Genomic DNA, 20832 nt, shown 5'->3' on the forward strand with positions numbered 1-20832 from the left:
TTTCATTTTGGACTTTCATTTGATTTCATTCTTGGAAATGTTTCCCTTACCGTTTTTTTATGTGTACATAGTTTTAATACAATGGAAATGGAGTTTGTGCAGCTATACTGCACAAAGGACTTGATTTTCAAATGGTTAGTTCCATGGTAGTAGGATGAAGGCTCAAGTATCCTTGAATAAGCAGAACATCCAATAGTGTGAATGGTGATTTATTGCGGTCACAGCCGACACGTGTTTCTACCATGAGGTCGTCTTCAAGGCCAAATTGCAAGGGACGAATCCCTGAACTAATTTCTTGAATGTCAAAGGGTCATGTTAAGGACTGGCATCAAAGCAACGTCCTATGCGAAAGAACAGTATGTGTGCCGGACGGTAGGCCGATGCAAAAAGTCCTGAATGACTAGGGACAGCGTAATGGTTATCACATACATGCAGTGTTATTACCTGAATCTGAAGCAGAGTGCATATTGGATCCATCCCTTTTACTTCATATTCAGGTACAAGTACTGCATATACGCGATAACCACTACACTGTATAATTTGTGAAGAGATTGCAAGGGTGTAAATGTATGTTTTTGGCAAAATCAGATTTTCAGTAAAGTAAATGTGGGAGTTTTTGGACATTGTAAAACTCACCTCATAAACCTGACATCATTCCCGTGAAAATCCAACCAGTTGAGAGCAAGGCGGAGACTTACACCGCTGCCCAATCCAAGTAATTTAGGGGCGTGCTTGGTTAACCCTGCCCAGCCTAAACTTTGAGGATGTCATTATGCACTATAAATAAGGGTCCCTGATAAGACACACCCACTCTTCCTGATTTCCTGCGCTGCGTTCCTGTTCCCGTCATCTTCCTGATCCAGACTCCAGCTACAAGGCCAAGCATTGCTGATCCTACTCCAGGGCCTACTGCAAAACCCAAGCAGTGCTGATCCCATTCCCAGCAAGGGCTCCAATATAAAAAAAAACACTACATTTCCCATTAACAAGGGGAACACTGTGGTACTTTGGCATCCTGATCCAGACTGGCTTGCTGCCACTCACTGCATGCTGCTGCAATCCTGCTACCCTGATGACCTATGGTATCCAGTGACCAGAATTGCCAGTCCAGAAGTGCTACCCAGTAACCAGTCCCAGCCCAGCTGTTTGCCAGGCGCCCTACCGTGTAGTGACCAGAACACTGGCAGTCCAAAAATCCGAAACTAAAGTGGACTGTATCAGTAGAAATCCATAGTACATATAAACCCATAGCCTATCTTGTCTTTGTTCTCATCCTATCTCTAAGCTTTTCCTGTTCTGACCCTGATATCTTGTTAAAATTGTCAGCATTCATGCAACCCTGCCATTGATTTCTAGTGCTAGCTCCATCTGTTTAGTAATTTTGTCTTGTGAAATCCTAAACTATTAATCCTATTTCAAGTGATCGGACTGGTTCCGCAAGGGTGGGCGCTGGGGAGAGAGGGTTGAACTCGCAAATCTACACTTGAGCTTACTGTGTCCCTTCTTGGTGGCCTAGCCTAAATACTCTAGTGTAGAGTAAAACTATTCTTGTTCCAACTGATTTTCCTTCCTTTTTTGCACCTTCATTTACTCAAAGTGCACCTTCTTAGATCTTGCATAACTCATTTGGATTGTAAACTGTTTTAAATCTTCCATTCATTTTTCGAACTGTATGCTCTCGCTAATTCATTGCTTGTGATTGTTAGTGCCTTTACATTGTTGCTTTAGTGAAGAAATGTATTTGTTTCAAGGTTTTTGCACACATTCCTTATTTTATCCATCAGTTTCCGAGTGTCCTTTTTAACATTGCTAGGGTTTCCAATCTGTTTTTAACTCTTATTTGGGGAGGGAAGGTCGGATTTGCATTCCGTTTTCAGCTCCTTATTCCTGATCATCTGCTACTTCCTTATATCCGTTCAAAATGGACTATTTGTGGGTTGAGGGAACTTTGCAGGGGGAAATCCTATCTTGGGTGCTATCTGTCATAAATCAAAAGTGTTCCTATCCTGTTGTGCTTTGTATGTACTCCACTAAAGTCAAACCCAGTGCATTGCTCACATTCTCATTTGTAACTATCACTCCATTGGTGATTGCTACCCTATATTAAAAAGTGTGTGATTTTTTTTTAATTTTAAATAAATATATAAATATTGCATTTGACCAACCAGCTTGGTTCATGGTCCATTGTGACCCAGGGTATTTGAAAAGGGTGTTTGATATGAGTGGTGTATCATCCCAAAATTGAGTCCACATAAATAAGGAGAAAAGCACTTCTGTTAGGCACTACATACTAGGCCGAGACCATGGTGTGCGTGTCGCCTGATTGAAATTCTCAACAAACCTGGGGGCTCGTAAGCCGGGATTTGGGTTTTTGGGTGCCACCCGTGACAGTCTAGCACAGCAGACTAACCTGCAAGGCAGTAATACTTTGTGTGGTTGCAATACTGAGTTACGCTGTACAAGCGCTTCCCAAAACAAATACTCTAAGTACCAGGCCTGTGTCTAAAATTAACGCTAAATCAACCCCAAAATAGACAGAAAAAGCAATAGAATACAGGTTACCCGTACATAAATAAAAGAACATGTCCAAAATGACCGTAGTAGAAATTAATATGGCTAGGGAGCACCTTCTGCACGAGTTATTTGTCAGAGGTCAGTGGCCAGAACGGGATGGACAAGTCTGGCTACAAGAAATAACCCAACAGGTCACCACCATGAACCTGGATATATGGCAGGACTGTGGCCTGTTACACCAAGCTCTGAGCGGGCTATATATGACCCCCAAAAATTAAAGAGCAGCAAATCAAAATTGCCAGAATCACGGCCTACCTGTATCTCCACATGGGAGTGATGCGTGAAAAGCAGGATGAAAATGAAACTCTAGCGCAGAATCAATCTGAACTATTAAATAAAATCCAGATTGATTCAAGTTTAGCGGAACAAACATTACAAAAGAGCCAAGATTTGGAGGTAGAATCTGCAAACTACATCATAAAAGTAAAAGAGGATTTGGCTCTCCAACTGCACAATAATGCAGGTCAAGAGACCCGATTAGAGGCATTGAAAGAGGAGTGTAAGGAAAAGGTTGACTCTCTGAAAGAGAGTCAACAGAAGTTAAATCAACAAATACATTTTAACAGAGCCTGTGCAGAGCAGATGGTTACCCCACAAGACCAGATAGACAAATTGAATGAGGAAAATAATAAATGAATCCTGAGAGACCTCCACTCTCAAGCAGAATTTGATCATAAGTGCCAGTGATCCAATGCCATCAAAAAACAAAGAGATGACCTAGCTGAACAGAGGGGCACCCTAAATCAAGATAAAGACGCCCTAGGCCAGGAAATAAGCAAGTTAAAAACCGAGTTACAGGAAAGAGAGTTAGCCATCCAGGAGCTAAATGAATTGAAAACAGAGTATGGGAAGCTACTGGAGCACGCCAGACGGGTAGAAGGTGCTCTGGAAGAGAACACCCAGACCAAAGATGATAAAACTCAGGAGGTGAGTCTCCTGCAGCTAAAATTGTCTCAGTATTCCCAGACCATACAGGAAGCGCAGAGAGACAATGAGGCTCTCTGTGAAAAGAATGATGGGCATAACAAACAAGTGGCAGCACAAGAGCGGGTCATAGAGGCCAATAAAGCCTTGGTAGCTGAACTAAAAGCTCAGATATTTGCTTCTTATCTAGAAGCAGGGGCTGAAAACGAGAAAATTGCAAGGTTGGAGAAAGAGGGTGCTAGATTTAATCTTAACTGGAGGGATCCTGAACAGGTAGAGAGGGACAGGGTAACCCCTGATCATAGTATAAGGACCTCTATGCTGAGGGACTCCAACCCATTTAATACTGTGAACACTACCAGCTTCATGTCTACCGGTTCACATGAGCCAGAAACCATGAGGCCGGCAGAATTGAAGAGACCAATCATGATGGAACTAACAGATCAGCGCCCCCCAGAAAATGATGGACAGGCGTCCCTGTTTAGATACCCAGACATTCAGGCTGATGTCTCTGACAAGGAAGTCTCCTATGAGGGGAGGGTCAGGGATTTAGATCCACCGAAACATTACTTTCCAAGGTAATCGGTTGGTCCAATTTAATGAAAAACCTGATGAAATTAGGCCCAAAAAGAGCATCCTGAAGACCTCTACCCAATTAGGGCAGTGGGGGGAATACTCTGCCAACCCTGGGAGTAGGGAGGGGTCAGAAGACAACTCTCCTGTGCCCCACAGGAGTGAAGAAACTAGGCCCCACCATTCTCTGAGCCCCTCTCAAGCTAACAGAATCCGGGAGAGCCTAGATGATCATGATGGGACCTCAACTAGTAGCGCCTCTGAGTCTGAGAGCGAGTGGACCCGGGTGACTAAGCCCAAGAGGGCAAACAAACTCAAGCGAGTTATGACCAAAGACGCCACTAGGCAGATTAAGGCCCTTAGGAGTGTCATAACCCCCTACCATAGAAATGCAAAATATTCTGTTTGGGAACACCTGGAGCTCTATGAGCAGATGACGTACACTTTTCAGATGAAAGACAACCAAATCTGTATAGAGTATGTAAAATGGACATTTTCCCCTGAATACTCCAGTTTCTTTGTGGGATTGGAGGACCAGAACCAGTCAAGACGGTCCACCTACAGGGCAGCCATTTTGAAACACTTTTCCGCTCACAGAAACCCCCAGGTGGCTCGCAAAGCGGCCTACGATCTGCAGTGCGTGGAAGATCAGGCCCCACGAGAGTTTGTGCAGGAGCTCAAACACGCCTTTGCACAGACAACTAGGAGGGTGCGCACAGATAGCAGGGAGTTTGTAACCACCTTCTTTCATGCACTCCCCAGGTATATTATGACCCACCTGGTGAGGGATTTTCACGAGAAAAGAACTCTGGACTGGGTCATAGAGCATGTGACCCACATTTATGAGGTCCAAAAACCTGCAGAAAATAGAAATCTGAACAAAACCCCCAAACCAGCCAACACCCCTGCTGCTGCTAAGGTGGCGGAGGTGAAGGTTGCCCCCATTCTAGACGATGGGGGAGCCTAAAAATACAACTGCACAAAGTCAGCAAAATCAAAGGCCCAGAAGGCCTTCAGGCCAGTCACAAACAGGTGGCAGTCAGGGAGGTAATCCCACTAATGGGACTCCTAACTCCCCTGACTATATCTGCCCCTAATACAAGGGCAACTGACCAATCCTGGGTTATGTATGGATTCCCCCGGGCCCAAGGGGGGGATCCAACCAGGTAAGTGCTGCCCCGGGAAACTTCCCTCCTAATTTCCCTCAGGAGGGCAGGAATTACCCAAATGCTGGGTTAAGCTTCTTTCCCCAATACCCACAAAACCCCAACCTGCAGGATAACCCTCCTTTTATTCCCTGTTTTCAGGAACCCAGACAACCCAATCCGGGAGAGCGGAGGCCAAGGGTGGAGGGTTACCACATTTCCCGTGATCCACCTAGGGTTGACCAAAAGCCCCCGTACCAGCCGGAGTGTGTGTCCCAACTGGAGCGCCAGGTCCAAAACCTAACCCAGGATCTGGGTCACATGTTGAGAACAAATATGGCAGCTCAGAACCCCACAAACCAAGTATCTGGCACCCCAGAACAATGACGGGGCGAGGACCCTGACAACTCACCGGTTCCAGAGGAGGAGGCAAGGGGTGAAGAGTGGTGTAAAGCCCTAGAGGAAGCTTCCTTCCTCACTCGTGAAAAGCCCCTGGACCCCAGGAACCCGAACCAAAATCACCTGCCCCTGAAAACCTGCCACCCAAGGAGAAATAAAGAACTCAAAAAGACTCAGTTTATGGAGGAGGTTAGTGTCCTCCAATTTGAAGGGGAGGAATACTTAGAGGATCCTGAGAAAAAGATATTCTTCTTCAGGGAAGGGGGCACTCCTCCCAAAGAAAAATGGGTCCCAAAAGATCTAGATGAAGACTGGGTGGGAATGGGGACTGATTCTGAATCACCCATCCCAGAGCCCCAGAATGAGCATCAAGAAGACATAATATTAAAAGAGGATTCCCAAACTCCCCAAATCAATTCTGGTGACTGTCTCCAAAAAGGGTGGGGGGCAGCCCAGAATCAGAAAAAGAGGATTCCAAAATGTTCCAACTCGATTCTGGTGACTGCCTCCTAGAAGGGGGGTGGGGGGCAGCCCAGAACCAGCGCCAGAGGAACCCCAAACCTCACCCACCAATTCTGTCAACTGCCTCCGGAAAGGGCCAGGGGCAGCCCAGAATCAGAAAAAGAGGATTCCAAAATCTCCCAAATCAATTCTGGGGACTGCCTCCTAGAAGGGGGGCAGCCCAGAACCAGTGCAACAGGTTTCCCAAACGTACTAAACTAATTCGGTTGACTGCCTCCAAAAAGGGAGGTGCAGCCTAGAATCAGAAAAGGAGGAGCCCGAAACTCCTCGAATCTCCGAGTGCAAAACCTTTCTTTCAGATTCCCAAACTCCCACACAGAATTATGCCCAAACTACCCCTTTGTAAGAGTCAAAAATAAGGAAATTGACCAACCAACTTGCCCAGAATGCCCATTACCTTTGCCCATTGGAGGAGCAATAATTAGATTCTACGCCTCCGTCCAAGTGCAAGGGCAGTGTGCAATTCCAGCAGTGGTGGACACTGGATCCTAAGCCACTATTCTGTCAAAAAGGGCCGTTGTTCAGCTAAATTCAGGAAGGGGGAGGGATACCAGATCCCTCTCACCCCTCTTCCTGGAAAACTCCAGAACTTCGACTGGAATGAAATTCCTGTCGCTGGGACTGCAGAGCTGGAAATTAAAATAGGGCGACACAAGATGAAGCACCCGGTCATATTCGTGGCTCCAGAGGGAACACCCTGTCTATTAGGGAATGACATCCTTCGTAGGTTGTCTCCCCTAATAGACTGTGTGAACAAGGTACCCCGTACCCAGACTCACAGGCCAATAAAATTAAAACAGAGTGTCAACCATGTTAGTCTGAATGGCACATGCCACATGGTTGAACAAAAACCAGATCAAATTAAGTTTCATCTTCAAAATAATGAAATATCGGATGTTGCAATAATTGCTGTGGGACAACAAACTGGTAATGGGAACTCCTCTCCATTCCTGAAAATCAACCTTCCTTCCAGTCTCAAGTGGCATTCCACACTGGAAGGAAATACTTTGAAATTTTATACCAATCCACATTCTGAAAATCCCAATTCTATAGCCAAGATTGATAACAAACCAGCACAAAGCGTAGTTGGCATTCAGAAGAAGGGCGAACAGCTCTTCTTCTCGATTCAGTTAAATGACGGAAAGGAGTCTGTCGACGCTGAGTTGACTTGAATAGCGAAGAAAGCTTTAACAGCAAAGTATTATTCAGGAAACTCCCAAAAGACCAGACCCGGCGCGCTGTAGAGTGAGTTTATCAATGGGAATGGGGCATCAAAATGCCCTGTTCCAAACATCTTCTGATTAGCAGTTGTATGATAACATTTCCAGAGGTGACAAAAGCATAGAACACAATTGTTGGGTCGTGCGAGGTGTTCCTTCCGCCTTTTACATGGGCAGTCACATCCTCAACCGACTCGAGATGAATTTGCATCCCTGTTATTGCCAGGCCCGGTCCCAACTGGAGAGTAAATCTCAGGGTCCTGACAGTTCTAAAGAAAGCCTCCTGGTCAGCTCCAGTGCTACCATAGGAAATTGAAGTTTAAAAATGGAAAAGAGGTCACCAACCCATGCTCGCCTACAGAATCTGCATCCCCAAAGGCAAATTGACAGAAGAGAAATGGGTCCATATTAATCGGCTAAAGAGTTGTCAACAAATTGAGGAGCCCAGAGAGAATCAAACAGAGGAGACTTCGGAAACATGAGAATAAGGAAAGGAAGAACCAGAAGGGAAATGACAAGGATTTATAAATATGATCATGTAACAGGGAGTATTTTCTTCATTATCAACTGTGATCATTGAATGCCTGCGTATCCAACTGCTGTCAACCCGATTGGAGGGCAGTTAGTGGGAAATTGTCGTAACCGGTGTGTGTTCTCTTTCATAGATTCCTACTGGTTGCGCTTATCTAAGTACTAAGGAGGGCCTCCTCGCAACCTGGAAGGGAGAAACCAAAGGAGATCCGGGAGTGTCACTCCACACTATGAAAGGAGGACCCCAGGGAAAGCAAGGGGTGTCGTTCCACGTTCCGACCAGAGACAACCAGAGGAACAGGACGCACCATTCAATGATGGAAGGAGGACTCATACCTGCCTGATCCTGTGGTGTCCCATGGAGAAATCCCACTTGCCTGACTCTCGCTCAGCTTGGAAGCCAGGAGAAGTCGGGGGGGAATGTGGGGCTATATTGACCCACTCAACAGCATTGCCCCACACCACTAAGCTGCATTTGCGCAGAAACAACCACAAAAGGGTTGCACTGGCTCCTGTGAGCGGCATGGCTCAAAACTGTGTTTTTCAACAACAAAAATGGCTGCACCATCCTGTCAAGCACACACCGGGCAGGATGGAACCATGGGGCACATTAAAGGAGATTGCCAGTGGGCTCTCACGTAAACAAAAGGAAGAAAGTAGAAAAAGCAGCGTTGTTTTGCTGCAAAAGCCAAAATATCCATTGAAAAGAAACCCCTTTTCACCTTTAAAAAAAATGCTGCTTTGACGCTGATTCCTTCTGTTCCTTAAAGCCACTGTGATTAATAAGCCCTACCAAGCCTTGTGTGTTTCACTGTGGCTCAGAAAAACTAGGCATGATTCTGAATTGACAAGCCCAGTCAAACCAAAAAAAAAAATCAACCAGGAACCTTACTTTTACTCACACTGGGAAAAAAAAGTAATTTTCTCTGCAAAAGTATCCAAAACTCAGCTGTTCAGAGAGGGACTCTAACTAGCTGAGCCATATCTGTGTCAATGTATCTGTGCTGCAGACCAACTCCAGCCTTCAAGAGAATAACTATAGCTGCAAGACAGTGTGTGAATCTGCTGGAGATGAAAAATTGAATTTAAGAAGGAAAGGCTAGCTGCCCCACGTGTAAAAAAATGGGTTTTTGCAAAATAAAGAAAAGCAAATGCCTGTGTTTTGAAACAGCACACTGGTAAATGAAAGCCTGCCAGTCTTTAGCGATATGAATGGGTTTGTTGCTGGGGAGACTATATAACATGGGTTATTTGATGCAACAGGCTTGCTTTAATTCTGGATCTAAGATCAGAAATTAAAGATTAAAACTATGGTGGCTGGAGCTGCAAGTTGAAAAACAGGTTTTCTGCTTGGAGGGGTGGCACCAAAAGGAGGGCTCTCTCAGCAGATACTAACAGCCCCCTGATAATTACGGGGTTGAACAGACTTTCATCCCTGCTGGGACTCGGACAATGAAGCTGCCAGGGAAGGAAGTCAGAGGTGTGAAGGGGCAATAAAAACTTCAATTAAGATGAGAAACCCCACCTTGCTTTGAAGGAAATGACAGTTGGCAGCAGTGATGGACAGAAAGAAATTGACCCAGGAACAAAGAGACTGCCATTTGGTCCCAAAGACTATTTCAGGAATAAACTTTAAGGACTTCTATGTTTGCAGCAAGACTTTGAAAAATTGTAAAAATGTCGCAGTTTAAAAGTGATTTTTTGTGCTTTCTTTTGAGACATGATAGAACTCACTGACACCTTGGTGACAGAAAGGGAAAATTATTGAGGATAAATCGAAAAGTATCAGTGTTGCAACATAACATTTTGTCCATACATCCCTGAGGATAATTTTGCATCTGTGTATAAAATTATGGAATTTTAGGCAGAATCTTTCATGTTTAAAATTACCAAAATGTATCAGAAGGGCGAAACAAAGTCCCACAGGCTTGAGGATTGGACTGATATGTGCTGCACATAATATGTATCTTGTGTATATAATTTTCCAAGAGATTACAAGGGTGTAAATGTATGTTTTTGGCAAAATCAGATTTTCAGTAAAGTAAATGTGGGAGTTTTTGGACATTGTAAAACTCACCTCATAAACCTGACATCATTCCCTTGGAAATCCAACCAGTTGAGAGCAAGGTGGAGACTAGCGCCCCTGCCCAATCCAAGTAGTTTAGGTGAGTGCTTGGTTAACCCAGCCCAGCCTATACTTTGATGATGTCATTATGCACTATAAATAAGGGCCCCTGACAACACACACCCACTCTTCCTGATTTCCTGAGCTGCATTCCTGTTCCCGTCATCTTCCTGATCCAGACTCCAACTACAAGGCCAAGCATTGCTGATCCTACTCCAGGGCCCACTACAAAACCCAAGCAGTGCTGATCCCATTCCCAGCAAGGCCTCCAATATAAAAAAAACACTACATTTTCCTGTAACCCTGATGACCTATATCATCCAGTGACCAGAAATGGCAGTCCCAATGTGCTACCCGGTAATCAGAACTGCCCAGCTGTTTGCCAGGCACCCTGCCGTGTAGTGACCAGAACGCTGATGGTCCAAAAATCCTAAACTATAGTGGACTGTGAGTATCAATAGAAGTCTATAGTACAGCTAAATCCATAGCCTCTCTTGTCTTTGTTCTCATCCCATCTCTAAGCTATCCTGTTCTGACCCCGATATCTTGTTAAAATTGTCAGCATTCTTGCAACCCTGCCATTGAATTCTAGAGATAGCTCCATCTCTTTAGTAATTTTGTCTTGTGAAATCCTAAAATATTAATCCTATTTCGAGTGATCGGACTGGTTCCACCAGGGTGAATGGTGGGGCGAGAGGGTTGAACTCGCGAATCAACCCTGCAGCTTACTGAGTCCCTTCTTGGTGGCCTAGCCTGAATACTCTAGTGTATAGTAAAACTATGCCTGTCACAACGGATTTTCCTTCCTTTTTTGGGGCCTTCATTTACTCAAAGTGCACCTTCTTAGATCTTGCATAACTCTTTCAATTTACCAGCTAGAGACTTACTTTTACTTCCATAGTATACCTGTGATATATATCTATTTCCCTTCCTAAAAAACACAATATTTCACCTGTTTTTCAAAGAAACCGTTTTAGTAAATTTACATGGAAAACAGAAATATTTGCAAAGTTTCCAACATGTCATTTGGATTGTTTTATATCTTCCATTCAATTTTCAAACTGTATGCTCTTGCTAATTCATTGCTTGTGATTGTTAGTACCTTTACATTGTTGCTTTAGTGAAGAACTGTATTTGTTTCAAGGTTTTTGCACACATTCCTTATTTTATCCATACATTTCCGAGTGTCCTTTTTAACTTGCTAGGGTTTCCAACCCGTTTTTCACTCTTATTTGGGGAGGGAAGCTCGGATTTGCATTCCGTTTTCAGCTCCTTATTCCTGATCACCTGCTGCTTCCTTATATCTATTCAGAATTGATTATTTGTGGGTTGAGTGAACTTTGCAGGGGGAAATCCTAACTTGGGTGCGATCTGTCATAAATCAAAAGTATTCCTATCCTGTTGTGCTGTGTATGTACTCCACTAAAGTCAAACCGAGTGCATTGCTCACGTTCTCATTTGTAACTATCACTCCATTGGTGATTGCTGCCTAATATTAAAAAGTGTGTGATTTCTTTTGAATTTTAAATAAATGAATAAATATTGCATTTGACCAAACAGCCTAGTTCATGGTCCATTGTGGCCCGGGGTATTTGAAAAGGGTGTGTGATATGAGTGGTGTATCATCCCAAAATTGAATCCACATAAATAAGGAGAAAAGCACTTCTGTTAGGTGCTACATACTAGGCCGAGACCACGGTGTGTGTGCCGCCTGATTGAAATCCTTAACAATATGTGTTTGTTGATATTTTGTGTTTTGTCAGTGCTTGATGTGTTAGCATTATTTTGATTGACTTGGACATATGGACATGCATTTCACATGTAGGAATGGGGCCATCAGACAGCTTGAGGTGGGAATAGCTGTTGATCAGTTCCCATTCATTGTGCAGGGTCACTGTGTGTTTAATGTTGGTGTTGTTTGAGTTATGATTTGTGTTTGTGCTCTCATTGTGGATGTATACTCACTTGTTCATGTGTCTTGCCACATGTTTCACTTGGTGCATTTGTGTGTTGTGTCTGGTGAGGTTTCATTTACCTCTGTACATTGGCTACTGGAGTTATGGTTTGTTGTAAGTTGCATTAATGTCATGTCCACTGATGTTTCAGTGTTCCTTTAGCACTTGCTTGTGAATGTGGAAGTGCTAACAATTCTTTCACTGTTGTGGGTATTTTTACTTGTGGGTGTTCATGGTGTATTACTGGGCTGCACTCATCATGTGTGCACTCAATGGGGGATTGTTGTATCCCTCACAATGTACAGCCAACCACCCACCGTCATTTGCAATCAGCCGCTACCTGCTCTCATATCATGCATGACCTGTGCCGCTGGATTGCAGATTAGTCCCATGATTGATGGCCCGTCTTGCTGCTGCACTTTTTCTTCTTCCTGAGTTGCTCTCTCTCTGACATGCTTCACATCACCCTTACACAGGGCTGTTTTGCTTTGGTCACTGGCATGGACTGTGCCACCTCTGCCTAACTGCCTACCTTTGCACAGGCTGGAATGCACCCTGCTATACTTTATGATTTGGCCCATTCTGTGATTCGTTGGACTTCTGTCCTCCAAGGGCAGTCACTTGCAGTAATTTGAGGCCATTGCAATGGCATGAAGATACTATACATGTGCCACATTGAATTGCATTACCATGGCACATGTACATTGGGTGGTCACAGTGTAGGTGGTGCAATGGTGTGCTATCCTGTTGATGTGTATTTGAGTTTGACCCACCAGGGAGTAATGGAAGATGCTCCTGACCTGGATTCAACAGCAGTGCTCCCAGTTCATAATGGTGGAGGATGATATGTGGTTGGCACACTTCATGGGGGAAGCAGGCCAGACAAGTTGAGTTAAGTTGAGGATCCACATTGAACTGGTAAGGGGACAGACTAGCAGAGGGCTGCCTGAGGTTTTGGGGCGGAGGTGATAGGGGTGGTGTTGGGCCTTTAGGGGGCTGACTGGGGCTTGGGGTGGAGGTGAGAGGGGTGGTGTCAGGACTTGAGGGGGGTGACTGGGGGATTCAGCAAAGGTGAGTGGAGGTGGTGGGTGGTGTGAGGACTTGAGGGGGCTGTCTGGGGGTTGTGGCAGTGGTGGGTTGGGTGATGGGAGGGGGTGTAATAGCAGGGGGCTGCCTGGGGGTTGTGGCAAAGGTGAGGGGTGCAGTGGTGTGTGGTGTTAGGACTTGAGGGGGCTGCTTGGGGGTTGTGGCAGAGGTGAGTCAGGGAAGAGGTTGTAGAACAGGGGGCTGCTTGGTTGTTGTGGCAGAGGTGAGTGGGGGTGGTGTCAGGAATTGAGATGGTTGCCTGGGGGTTTTGGGGGAGGCGAGTGGGGGTGGTGGCTGGTGTCAGGACTTCAGAGGGCTGCATGGGGGTTGTGGCAGAGATGAGTGGGGGTGAGGGGGGTGGTGTCAGGACTTGAGGGGGCTGCCTGGGGGTTTTGACAGAGGTGAGATGGGGTGGGGGAGGGTGGCTTTGTAGCATGGGGCTCCCCAGGGATTGTAATGGAGGAGAGAGTGGTGGTGGTTGGTGTCAGGACCTGAGGGGGCTGCCTGGGGATTGTGCAGAGGTAATTGTGGGTGGTGGGTCATGTCAGGACTTGAGAGGGCTGTCTGGGGGTTGTGCCAGAGATGAGTGTGGGCGGTGAGTGGTGTCGGGACTTGAGGGGGCTGCCTGCGGCTTGGGGTGGAGGTCAGTGGGTGTGGTGTCAGGACTTGAGGGGGCTGCCTGGGGGTTGAGGCAGAGGTGAGTGGGGGTAGTGTCAGGACTTGAGGGGCCTGCTAGGATTTAGGGGTGTAGGCCAGCCCTTAACGTGCCTTGAAACTAGGGGTGACAGTCTGCAATTTCACTGGGGTACTGCCTTGTGTTATGGGGTCCCACATGCAGATTTACCAGGGTGCTGCCTTGAGTTATGGGAAGACCACATGCAGTTTCACTGGGGTGCCTCCTTGACTTACGAGGGGACTGTGTGCAGTTTCACCGGGGTGCTGCCTTGACTTACAGGGTGCCGCACGCAGTTTCACTGGGCTGCTTCCTTAACTTATGAGAGCACTGCCACAGTTTCACCCAGGTGCTACCTTGACTTACGGGGTGACTGCATGCCATTTCACAGGAATGCTTCCTTCAGTTACAAGCGGAGCGCACACAGTTTTGCTGGGGTGCTGCCTGGGGGTTGTGGTCGAGGTGAGGAACATGGTGTCAGGACTTCACTGTGCTGTCTGGGGCTTGGGGCGGAGGTCAGTGTGGGTGGTATCAGAACTTGAGGGGGCTGCCTGGGGGTTTTGGCAGAAGTGAGTGGGGGTGAGTTGAGGGCAGTTTAGTAACATGGGGTTGCCGGGGGGTTGTTATGGAGGTGAGGGGAGGTGGTGGGTGGTGTCGGGATCTGAGGGGACTGCCTAGGGGTTGTGGCAGAGGTGATTGTGGGTGGTGGGTCATGTCAGGACTTGAGAGGGCTGCCTGGGGGTTTTGCCAGAGATGAATGTGGCTGGTGGATGGTGTCAGGACTTGAGGGGGCTACCTGCGGCTTGGAGTGGAGGTCAGTGCCTGGAGGTTAAGGCAGAGGTGAGTGGGGGTAGTGTCAGGTATTGAGGGGGCTGCTAGGACTTAGGGGTGAAGGCCAGCAGCCCTTTCGATGCCTTGAAATTAGGGTTGAATTAAAAGGGGACTGCATGCAGTTTCACTGGGGTGCTGTCTTAACTTACAGGGGTGCTTCCGTGAGTTACGAGTGGACCACAAACAGTTTTGCAGGGATGCTGCCTGGCAGTTGTGGCCAAAGTGAGGGGGTTGGTATCAGGACTTGAGTGCGCTGCCTGGGACTTGGGGCGGAGGTCAGTGTGGGTGGTATCTCCTACAGTTAACACGAGTCAAAGTCCAACCCATATTCAAACCATTAGGTTACAAAGAATTGTTGCCCCACACTCGGCTGCATAGGCAGCATGAATCTATGGTGTCAATTTTGCTACAAACAGCTGGCACAAATCATGTGTTAATCTGCAGATCAAACATATGCTCTCATTTTAAAGAGCAATAGCATTCAATTTCTTACTGAAGAGGCTAGTCATCTTAAAAAAAGACTGATAAATTAGCTGTATGGACAAAAGACAACTGTCCCTGATGTAATGGAACAATTAACACAACAAAATCAACAATGCATGTGTTTAATGCCATCCCTTTCCAACTGTGGGCAATTTAATGAAACAATGCACGCAAAGAACTCCAACCCATAGTCCACATCAGCTACAAATACAAACTGCAAGTGCATGGCATGAGACTCCATAAGATTCAACAAGCAAAAGCACTCCTAAATAACCTAGACAAATCTAACACAGCCTGGTTGGAAAAAAGTATTAACTATCTTCCTAAACTTCAGAGTTATACTAAGTCACAACCTTCACGTCGAGCAATGTTTAGTTAATGGAGTAATTGGAATGGTTGTTGGCTTTCAAGCATATTCAAATGAAAATAATATCCAGTTTGACCTTATCAACTTCGACAAACTTAAAGAAACTAAAACAATTCCCCACACTACAGCACATTTTCTTCTTTTTAAAGATATGTATGTACATAGAGAACAATTATCTCTGTCTCTTGCATATGCTGTTACTATTCACAAGTCACAAGGTCTAGCCCTCGCCCATGCACTTATAGATATTGTCATCACAGTCTTTAAAGAAAGTATGAGTTACATAGCATTTTCAGGTCTTTGTGCACTCACTGGTCTACTTTGATGCAGTCAAAGTTTCCATACCTTGCATCCTTGAATACAAAAGACTACATGCAATGTACACTCCACACCTGGATATGTACCCTATACCTGAAAAAAGCAAACCTTTAAAAAAAGGGTACAGAAGGAATGCATCAGATCTCCCATAATCCCGATTGAAAAAGAAAAAAAACAAAAGCAAATGCAGCTTCTTTAATTCAGCTACAGGCCAAATTTGATAGTTCTTTCAAATGTAAGAACACAACTGGAGGAAACTGCTAAGCAAAGCAACCTATACAATTGCCGCACATTATGGACACTGTTGAATTACATGCTCAGAACAACTATGTTTACAAATGCATGTTTTTCATAGAAATGCCACTTACAAACTTGACACTATCTACAGTGTATCACGTATAAGTGAAGAATTACACAACTGTGCAAGAATTGTTAAATTCACCATAAACAAACAGAAACATCTGCAAGAATTACTAATGCAGTTAGTATAAGTACTAGAGAGATCAAATAAATCCTACAGATTTCATAAACGTGTTAACATACATGCCATCTCTGTAACCATGTTTCTCAAGAGCATGGCAATGAATGATTTCTGGATGTATCTATACCACTCCATTTCAAGAACTTCTCAAAAATGCAAATCACAGCATGTTGTGCCCATTTTGCAATTCACACTATCTGTCAACAATAGACAGAAAATCACATGGCCAGTATGTAATGTTAAGGTGTTTAAGATACAACACAAAAAAATAACTGCAAACTCACTAAGTTCACATGTGCTGTTAGGAAAAATGTCTCTATTAGCAACTTTCCCTCCATAGTTCTATGTACCCCAAACTGTGTGCTTATGTTTTTGAACCTGTCATGACATTTTATAAGGAAATTAAGTCTTTAGATTATCAGTACTGGGAAACTATGTTACCTTTTTGTCTTTTACATTTTGTAACTTTTTACATTGCACAGCATCCTACAATGCAGTACAATGTGAATAATATTGTATTGTTCTAGTCTATTACACTTGGGATTGTTGGGCACTTTCATATGTGCCTAAAGACAAGCTGGTGGCCGCCATTATATTTTTACCATGAATGCATTATTTCTAGTGTGCACATTCGTTATCACCATGTATAATTCCTCCCCGTGGCTCATGCCCTAAAATGGGCACACCATGATATTCTTGCATGCTCTTTGGCCATATTGTTGTTTACCCTTCTTCCTGCCTTGCCAGGCCAGGAAATCCCATATAAGATCATGCAATTGCCCGGGGAAGATGCTGCTTTTCGAGGACTAGTGATGCCTTTGTGTATGCCTGGCCCAGGAAGTGGCTGGGACTGCTTGTTCCATTTCACATTCCTGGAGCTAGTGAGTCTGGGTGTGGGGCAGGAGTGAAACAATAGATGCCCCTGATTGGACAACTACTGGCTGTTTGAGTGGTGAAGATCCTTACGATTGGTGGGCTTTGAGTTGCTTCCAGGCGTGGAACAGATCAGGAGTGGCACCAATAATTCCTTGTAGAAGAACAGCCAACTGAAGATCCAAAGAAGACTCTGAAAGAGTCCCAGGATCCCTTCCTGTGTCTTGCTTGGTGAAGCCCTGTTGGACTACCTGATCTGCAAAGGCCTTGTGAGGTGCTCCAACCTTTGGGCTAGTGGGACCAACCAGTCTAGATGTGTCCTTGAGGATCCAGCTGTCCTGAGCCTTCGGAAGTGTCCCTGGACCACCCGGTGGACTGACCAGCCCTTCAGTGGCCTGCCTCACTCTAACCATTACCATTCCCAATTTACAGGCAGAACTTCTGAGGTTGCCAGCTAGACATGTTATTCACCTCCCTGAGGAATTTCAGCGCCCCAGTTTCAAGGGATTCTTCTCTCGAAGGTATTCTTACACTGCCAGGACACCCGTGGAAGGACATCTGTGTGTGTTGGCCATGCATGGAACATGCCTTTCCCGGTCCTGTGAAGTGTCTTAAAGAGGTCTGCATTGATGTTTTCTGCATTTTTCCATCACCAAGGGTTGCACTCTGCCCCTGGACCTGCCATGAAGAATACTTGAACCCACAGCTCCTGGGCACCGCTCACTGGAACCAAGGGCGGGGAAAACCAACCTCCAGCAACCCCCAGTGGACCCATCCAGACATCTGGAAAATTTTAGTCAAGGGGTAAGTTAACACAAAATATTTGTCTCCTGTACTCCATAGGATAACATTGAAAACAAGTCTCTTTGTATCCTTCCATTCCACATATTTTTGGTTGTCACAGCTGAGCAGTGAAACCTGAAAGATAAGAACACATTTTTACTTACCAGTACCTTTTTTTGCATCTCTTCTCTTAAAAAAACACAAGTACTTTACCTGCATCAGATACATTCTAGGGGGAAGCATTGTGACTTTTGGACAAATGGTATATGTCTTGTGACTTGTTTCCATCTTACTGCATGACCAACCTCCTTTATTGATTGAACTCATTGAAAGTATTTTAAGGGCCTATGGTGACTGTATATATGTTTATTATTGAGTGTTGCGCGATATTATCACCTGCTTGTTTAATTCTTTAGTGTGTGTTTGAGGCCTGGAATAAATATGTATTTTTATACATTCCTATCTAAATTGAATTATTGTTCTTCACTGTGTGGACTCATGGTGTACCTCTGACCATACTCACAGTCTCCCGAGAATAGACTTGACTGTTCTCCATTCCTACCTTGATTGGGTTTTGTAAATTCTCTCAGAGTTCCCCTGCTCCCTATGACTAGGGAGACCTTGTAAAATCTATCCACCAGACCAGATTCTAGAAATCCAACTTAACAAGTTGGTTGTTGTTCACTAATGTAGTACTATAATCGTATTTATTTATTCTATTCATATGTATTTATATTTATTTATATAAAATGCACTTTGGATCACAAAAGAACGTAAAATAGATAAGAAATCAGATTTGATAGGAAGCGATGAGCTTTTTAGAATGGAGTGCGTTTGAGGGACATTCTGACCAGGTTTTGGATGGGAGTAAATGGAACAGTCATCAGGGACAATATATAATTAGACATACATAGTTAAAGGACAATGAACACTGGACGTTTTTAAGTGTAGGTAGATGGTATGGCCAGCTGTAGTCGGGATGTGACCATGATGGGTGAAATGCAAGAGTGGAGTCAGAGGAAGTGAGGAATAGAGGTAGGTTAGAGGTGATGGAAACATGTTAGCTGGCAGGCAGATGAGAGCTAGGTTAAGAGGGTAACTCGGAGGCAAGGAGGTAGGCTTTTAGTTTGGTTTTGAACCAATCCATGTGGCCTGTTTCTCAGGGGTCTGGGGGAAGAGAATTCCATGTAATTGGAACAAGAAGAGAGAAGAAGCAGAAGCGACAGGGCACAGTGGGAGGGTGAGGAGCCACAACCATATCCAGAAATCAAATACCACTCTGAGGTATATTCTTCATACCGTAAATGAGCACTATTCATTTTTAACTGTTCAATTCCTGCACATTGAGATACTCAGAAATGTGCACATTCATCTATTTCTTTCTATTATATCTGTCATATTGATCAAACATGCGTGAGGAGATTCTGGAGAATGGATAGCTTTTTAGCACCCAATGTAAATGCCACCTTACCTTTAGGAAAGTGCCAGATTGATGATGTACAATTACAAGCTCACATAAGGCACGTACTAGTTATGTCAACAGTTCAAGACTGACCCGACACACCAGAGGGACCCATACCTCTCATGGTAAAACAATGAAGATCTTCTGGCAATGAAACATGCATTAAAACAAAACATATAAAATTATGAAGATTAGCCATGCATCCCATTCAGATAGAGTTGAGAAGATTAACCATGCATCACACTTAGATAGAATTGTGAAGTTTAGCCATGCTCGCACTTAGAGTGAAATGGGGAGATTAACCATGCGTCACACTTAGATAGAATTGTGAAGTTTAGCCATGCTCGCACTTAGAGTGAAATGTGAAGTTTAGCCATGTGTCACATTTAGAGTGAAATGGGAAGATTATGCTTGCATCATACTTAGACAGAATTATGAAGTTTAACCATCCATCAGACTTAGTACCGAGAAGATTCCCCATGCAATCACTTAGATGGAATTGTGAAGCTGAAATTCAACGATGTGTTGTTTCTAGATAGGGCTGTGAAGATTAACCATGCATCACACTTAGACGGAATTATGAAGTTTAGCCTTGTGACAGACATCGATAGAATTGTGAAGTTTAGCCATGGGTCACATTTAGATAGATTTGAGAAGATTAACAATGTGTGACACTTAGATAGAATTATGAAGATTAGTCATTTGTCACAACAGATAGGACTGTGTAGAATAGCCACATAGAAGAATGTATTAAGTAGCCAAAGCACTAACCACCCGCTTCTACTTCCTCAAACAGACCACCCAAACACTATACACACCCACTTGGCTAGCCGACCTATACCCGAACACACAACCAACACCAGCAACACACACTTACAACAAACAAACCAGGACATTGGACCTTACCCATATAGGCACAACAAGCCAGTGTGCACAACCTTTAACACCTGCCAACCTACACATAAAACACATAAACACCCCAACATACCAAACAGTCCCATAGAAACATCCCAGGCATTCAATCTTAACTGTACAGCTACAACACGCCAGTGCTCACAACCCTAAATACCAGCAATCTACACATAAAACACACACCTCAACACAACAAACAACCACACAGAAAACATCCCAGTCATTGGATTTTAGCCATATGGATACAAGTCAGTGCACACAACCTACTATCTGCAGGCCAACACACAGTTTCTTCTGGTTGTGGACCTATCCTATCATTCTTCCCTCACTAACCAACCCCACCCTCTTTCTGGAGACTGCCCTTGGGTGGTATTGGTGCGCAGTATAAACCAGCATAACATAACATAACATGTTTGGTGATTGATAACTGGAATTGGGTCCTGTGAGAGTTTTCTTCTTTTTCTTGAGGTAAGAAGTGATGATGAAAATACTCATTTGAAAGTGAAAAGCCATTTTAAAACACCACCATTTTATGTTTTTTATTTCGTTTTCTGAACTTGCACCAGATGCACACAATATGCCATGCAGTGATCTC

Source organism: Ambystoma mexicanum, chromosome 6q (genome assembly GCF_040938575.1).
Source record: "Ambystoma mexicanum isolate Mex_15411 chromosome 6q, UKY_AmexF1_1, whole genome shotgun sequence".
Classification (NCBI taxonomy): domain Eukaryota; kingdom Metazoa; phylum Chordata; class Amphibia; order Caudata; family Ambystomatidae; genus Ambystoma; species Ambystoma mexicanum.